Source organism: Pleurodeles waltl, unplaced genomic scaffold (genome assembly GCF_031143425.1).
Source record: "Pleurodeles waltl isolate 20211129_DDA unplaced genomic scaffold, aPleWal1.hap1.20221129 scaffold_39, whole genome shotgun sequence".
NCBI lineage: Eukaryota > Metazoa > Chordata > Amphibia > Caudata > Salamandridae > Pleurodeles > Pleurodeles waltl.
The window spans coordinates 5631929-5638675 of NW_027150097.1; the positions used below are offsets into that span (position 1 = coordinate 5631929).

The 6747-nt window shown below is 46.3% G+C and overlaps 2 non-coding genes across 2 annotated transcripts; both read right to left on the reverse strand.

Moving 5' to 3' along the window:
- Nucleotides 1–1935: 1935 nt before the first annotated feature.
- On the reverse strand, nt 1936–2008 carry TRNAK-UUU (transfer RNA lysine (anticodon UUU)). Its single transcript has one exon. It is a non-coding gene; the product is annotated as a tRNA-Lys (tRNA).
- Nucleotides 2009–2494: 486 nt separating this feature from the next.
- TRNAE-CUC (transfer RNA glutamic acid (anticodon CUC)) lies at nt 2495–2566 on the reverse strand. The gene has a single exon. It is a non-coding gene; the product is annotated as a tRNA-Glu (tRNA).
- Between the last annotated feature and the right edge of the window lie 4181 nt (nt 2567–6747).

A 6747-nucleotide genomic window follows, 5' to 3' on the forward strand; every position in this document is an offset into this window, starting at 1 on the left:
AACAGAAGCCTACAAACCATTCACAAAACTCACCAGCAAAAACCACTCTCAATCTCCCACGAAGCACTCACATCACCTCAAGGAGCTCCAATGACTCCCAACACACGAGTGTGCACAGTCCAAACTCATACTCACACCTTCTAAGAACTACACAAAAATGGCCCTGCCTACCTCAACAGTCCCATCTCCTTTCACAAGCCTTCCAGGCACCTCTGCTTGATCAGCTTCCTACTTGCACACATCACACACATACTCAGGTCGGGCCTTCTCCTACACTGCCTTAAAACGTGGAACATCCCACTACCGCCTATTAGAGTCCCCAGTTCGCTTCTCGAATTCTGCAATCATCTTGAAGATCTGGCTTTTCGAATAGCCCTCACCCCCCCACCTGCCCTAGGTGAGGCTAGAATCTCACCGGCTCCAGGATGCCTCCCTTGTGAGATTTCACTTTACAAACACACATAACATTGCAATGTTCTCCCACAAGCACATTAATCCCCTTAGGAATGTTATGATGAGTCAATCCCAAGACTAGCAATTAAACAAAGATCGCTGCAGTAAGTGCATGAACTGCGGAAGCTATCTATTCTGCATTATGCCGTGGGACTTTAAACATTCATGTATACAGCAGGTGCCTTCACTCCATACACATAAGCTTTGAATGCATTCTGTAGCTAATACAGTAAGCCAAATCAGCTTTACAATTGCATTTTTTCTTGTGCGTTTCTTGGGGGGCAGCCTTTCTGAAAATAATGCACATGCAAGGATGTTTAAAGGGCCAACTGGCATCAGCACGGTTTCTTATTACTCTGTGCTTCTGGCCTTCACCCCTTCCAAACCCAAAATGTGGGATTGTACAGAGTAGATCTTTTCCATTTTCAGCCCTGATGAAGCTGCAAATGCGTGCTTTGTGCTAAACGCCACTTTTTCTAGACAAGTGCATTAACCACCTAAGCCAGTGGTTCCCAACTTGTGGTCCAGGAACCCCTGGGGGTCCCCGAAGCCTCCTCAGGAGGACTGCGACTGCTTAGAAAATTAAATAATGTTAACAGATTAGGCCCCCAGCTTTCAGTAATGACTTAGTTTGGGGACCCCGGATTCCAATAATGATTCAGTGGGGGTCCCTGGGTTCCAGTAACGATAAAGTGGGGGTCCACTGAAATCAAAAGGTTGGGAACCAGTGACCTTAGCTATTTTACGGGTGTTATAACCTGAGGGTACCTTTATACAAATAGATATCTAGAAACGATGCCTTATCCCTTTAAAAAACACATCTACTTGTGGATTTTAGGTCACCCACAAAACGTTTCCTGTTTCATACTTTCTTGCTTTTATTTTCACAAGAGACAGGGTGTGAAAGTAATTTATTTGTGGTAGCAGACCACAGGTGGACCGTCATGGACTTTGTTTCCCCTGGCTCCAATCCACCCCAGAAACGCCCCCGCACAGTCCATGAGAGAAAGGGGGGAGCTGCGTGTGCTTAAAGGGTCGATCGTGCCATTTATCACGTGCAAGTAATGCAGGTGGACAAGCTTGTATCGCCCACTGTCTCGGAAATACTCCCACTGCACAGTGTCAGATGCTAGGAAAGTTTAGAAAAGCGCGTGTAGAAAGAAAACGGCTCGAATAAATATATGTCTCTAGCTTTCACGGTGACACGTAGCACCTTCCGCAGCCTAATTGTTGAACACAATGGAACGTCCCCTATTCCTGAGACTCTTCCGTAAACAGAACTGTTTTCGTAGGGAAATGTGAGGCCTTCTTCAAAGCACCAGGGGGCGCCGCTAACCAGAGGAGAATCAAGATAATAACTATTTGCACAAGTCCGCTCAGGAAGACAGGGTACATTATAATGGGTCTGATTTTCAAATTATAAAATAGGAGAGTTCAACATGTATTAAAATTACAATTCAACATATTTGAGAAAAATGAGAACGCCCGAACAGGGACTTGAACCCTGGACCCTCAGAATAAAAGTCTGATGCTCTACCGACTGAGCTATCCGGGCTTCTAGAGCGCTTGTATACACAGGGGTTCTAGTGAGATAAAATCCTCACTCGTGACGCATTCTGTGAGGATGCATTTATCTAGAGTTCACTTTCATTGAGATGTGCTCTCTTTACCTCCAAGAGCGCCCATGCTGCAGGATCCATCACTGCTCGTGCAGCTAGCGCCAAGATCCCAGCAGTAGCTTGCCTGGCCACATCCACGTGGGCTTCAAATCATAGGTACAGCAAAGCACTGAAAGCAGTGGCTCCCCGTGACAGACCAGTGACCGGTCCATTATACCACTGATGTGTAGCGCCTCCACCCTGGGCTCTCAAATCACCTGCATGAACATACCCGAGATTATACGTCTGTCTTCTATGTCCATTGCCAACGCGAAGGAGGTAAACGGCTATTTCACTCCTCGAGGTAATATATATATATATATTAATCATAGTCTATATATTATTTTAATGTAGGATTTAAAAACATGGAAAAAAATATCTCTTTCCCTGACCGGGAATCGAACCCGGGCCGCGGCGGTGAGAGCGCCGAATCCTAACCACTAGACCACCAGGGAACTCGTGATCATTCTGGTTCTGTAAGGCACACATACGTGACGTGCACACATACGTGACGTGCACGGGTGGACCTGCCCCACCTCTCACCTGAAGATTTTCAGCAAACAGTGGTATTTACTCTCCCCTAAGCAGAGGGAGTAGAGCGCCTGATTGGACCGTGCCAGCGGGGCAGTTGCATTTGCAGGGGGGCAGCACCTGCGAGGGCAGCTGCAGACCCTAAGTGGCCACGTTCTTCTCCGTTCATCCTCAGAGGTGCCAAGCGTCACCCACGGAGCCTCGCTCCCAACATCTCCACGAACCCCAAGAACTTACAAAGCAGATGCATCTGTATCCAGCCGCCAAAGGAATCCCATGTAAACCTTTTTTTATTGGGCTCGGAGGTGACTATAGGTTTACTTTACCATTTTCTGCTTAAACCCGAGCTTTGCTGTTGAAAGCGTTCTTTTGATGTGCGGCAAGCGTTTAAACGGTAAACAGAGAGCTGTTATCTCCCCTCAAGGACCTAGGACCCTATTAAAGATCACAGAAAATCCCATAGGTTACAAGGAGAAGAAGGAGGGAAGCAGGGGGTTTGCACAAGGTTCTGGGGCAGGCTTGCTAAGCACTATAATTCACTAAACCAGCTTTTCATAGCGTTTATAACACTATGAAAAGACTGCTTGGCACTATACGTGCATCCACTGTTCTAATAATAACTTCCTTTCCTTCACAAATTGAGGTCGCTGACAAGAAGGGGCAGGCATGTTTGCTGTGTCTTTTTCATGTCACTTTGGTGCAGGTATTCTCAAATCAAGCTGTTTCTCACTTTTCATCCTGATTGGTCTGACCAGACCTGTCCCCGCCTCTCCTCACGACATGAATTTAAGGCATATAGGCCCAGATTTAAGAGGGCCTAGCGTCTTCTTGCGCCACATTAGCATCATTTTATTTTACGCTAATGTGGCCCAACGAGGCCAAAATCACTGAGCCACATTTACAAAGTGGTGCAATGCATGCATTGTGCCACCTTGTAACCTCTTAAGCCACACTATGCCTGCGCCATACATAATGTATGCAAGTGTTCCCCCGTTAGGGGGACTGAAGAAATGGCGCAAAGAAATCCAAAAGATTTCTCTGCATCATTTTTTGCGGCATTTTTAACGCCTGCTCAGAGCAGGCATTAAAAGGGGGTGCAACGTTGGTTACAATGGGCCCCTATGTACTGTTCAGGATTAATGCTAAAACTTTGGCTCTAACCCTGAACAGTACATCAATAGCATCAACAATTTTGACGCTATTGCCCCCTACCCCGCGCCATGGTGCACCATATTTTAAGTACGGCGCATACATGGCGGTGGTAGGGGGGGGCGCTAAGGGGCCCAAGAAAAGTGGCGCTGCACTGGTGCAGCACCACCCTTCTTAAATCTGCCCCGTAGTCCCTCTCCCCGTCTCTCTCTCTCCATCACTCCTACACTCTCCTCCATCTCCTTTTCTTGGATGAGACAGTCGCTCCATTGAAGCAGTTAAAACATATCTCGGCTGCCCCGAAGACCTTCGGGTCGTGGAGGCTGCACAGATCTGACACCCCAAAAATGTCTCCCATAGACTCTATGGGACTATTACTACTGCCCGTAAACCAGACTTCATCAATATCTATGGAGCCATTAACGATGGCCAGGAGTGAGATTTCATTAGAACACATAGGATTTTTGGAATGACTATGAGACTGAATTTTAGTGTAGGTCAGTGGTTCTTAACCTTTTAACTTCTGTGGACCCCCACTTAATTATTATTGGAAGCTGGGGTCCCCCACTGAATCATTGTTGGAATCCAGGGACCCCCATTGAGTCATTGTTGATAGCTGAAGACCCTGGCATATGCGCTTTCGATTATTTAAACTGCAAATGAATACACACAAAAATACAAAAACAAGTATTCATCAAACACATACAGAAATTATTAAATATTTTATTGAATTCACAAATATAAAAAAAAATCAACATTTTAATAGAAAAGTTAGAGCTTTTATAAAATCAATTGAGGCCACTCATCGTTCATGCTATATTCTGTTTGATGCACGTGCACTGCTCCCACGACCAATCTGAGCATATTAACTTAATTTTAAGCCTCCATTTTCAAATTTCTTCACAGTTTCTAAGCAGTTGCAGATCTCCTGAGTAGGCTTTGTGGACCCCCAGGTGTCTCTGGACCACAGATAAGAACCATATAAGGTTGCTACTTAATCACTTTTTTCTGCCTTGGGCTGTATTTTTAAGTCTAGGTAAAAAGTTTGGGAAAAGCAGTAAAATCTGGTTCATCCTGCCGTTCTGAAACATTAATCTTAAAATCAATCAATCAACTTGTATTTATAGAGCACAGCTTGTCACCCATGAGGGTATCCATGCGCTTTGCTGCGCGTCTCATTCGAAGAGCCAGGTCTTTAACCCCTTTCTGAAGTGGGTCAGCGAGGCCGAGCTGTGTAGGTGGAGGGGGAGGATGTTCCAGACTTTGGTGGCGAGATGGGAGAAGGAGCGTCCTCCGGTGCGGCAGTAGCATATGCAAGGGATCTGTGCGAGGTCAAGGTGTGCAGAGCGGAGGTTCCTAGAGGGGTGGTGGAAGTGTATCCGAGGGTTCAGGTAGACAGGTCCCTGGTCATGGAAGGCTGCCAGGAACTTGAATTGGTATCTCTTCTGGACCGCGAGTCAGTGGATGTCTTTCAGGTGCTGCATGATGTGGGCTGTCTTGGGTAGACTTATCATCAGTCTGGCAGCTGTGTTCTGGATTGACTAGAGTCTGTGCATGAGTTTGGTGGATGTGCCTGCATAGAGTATGTTGCCGTAGTCCAGTCGGCCGGAGATGAGGGCAAGTGTCACTGTCTTTCTGGTGTCAATGGGAAGCCACTTGATGATTTTGCAGAGCACGTGGAGCGTGTGGAAGCCGGTTGCGGAGGCGGTGTTGGCCTGTCGTTTCATGGAGTGTCTGCTGTCTAGGATGATGCCGAGGTTGCGGGTGTGGCCTTTCAGGGTGGGCGTGGGTCCGAGTTCCGACGGCCACTAGGAGTCACTCCAGAAGGCAGTGTGTTTGCCGGAGATGAGGACTTCCGTCTTGTCCGTGTTGAGTTTCAGGCAGTTGTCCCTCATCCATGTTGCAATCATATACAGAATAACATATAAAACAGCAAACAGCATAACATATAAAAAAGCAAACATACAAAGAAATCTGTTAAAAAGGATTTGAGAGATGCCTGTATAATTTCAGAATGATTACTGGACCAAACAGATGGATAATTTCCGAGTTACAATAGAATCCTGACAATTTTGCACACATTAATTTTCACCTACCACCTCTTTGGTTTTCCTCAGTACACCAAACAAAAGGCTGGTATTTGTTTTCTAAGAAAACGGGCAACACTAGTCTTGGTGGAATTAAACCTAACAAGGAATGAGTTTCTATTAAAGTCAAACGGGACTTTGACCTTCACCAAGACTCCAATTTTATTACGTAAACGTGACCATTGAGGCTGAACTACAGCGAGCTGACATTAAAGTGTGTAGCCTTTGAGTCGAGTTGGATTGGCACTCCAGTACAGTGATGGGGCGGCCAATTAGGTGAACCAGAAGAAAGACTCAGTTCAGTTCTGTCGGATCAGTGAAGAGATCCAGTGGCCATCTGGACCATATCCCCAGGCCCTCATGGCTGCACTGTCCTAGGGACTCCATCCCCACGGACCCTTCACCTTGCTGTCTTGTGGACAGGGAGCATAGGTTTTCTCCCCGTGTGGGAGAAAAGAGAAAAATGCTACTGCTGGGCAGGACCAAACAAGTGTAGCCTGCTCATGATGGACCTGAGGTGGGTGCAGGCAGGGGAGATGGCAGGTCTCCACCTGAGACAATTACTGCCATAGATTGAATTTTGCAGCACATGTGCACCTAAATTGACTACACAAGATAGGCTCAGAAAGGAACTGTTGAAATTGTTCACTACTTTGTATGCCAGCAGCCCTGAGCCTCACTGGCGGTGTCTGGGGTTCACTCTTCCCAAGACAAACAGTGGCAGTGATGTGCATTACCCAGCACAGTTTCACAATAAATTGGCTAAAATGTATTGGAGGCACTCAGGTATGAACTTTTAAGAAGCCTGTTAGTTCTTACAATGTACAGTATATACATTTTCTTTCATTTTTAAATTCAATCTGTACCAT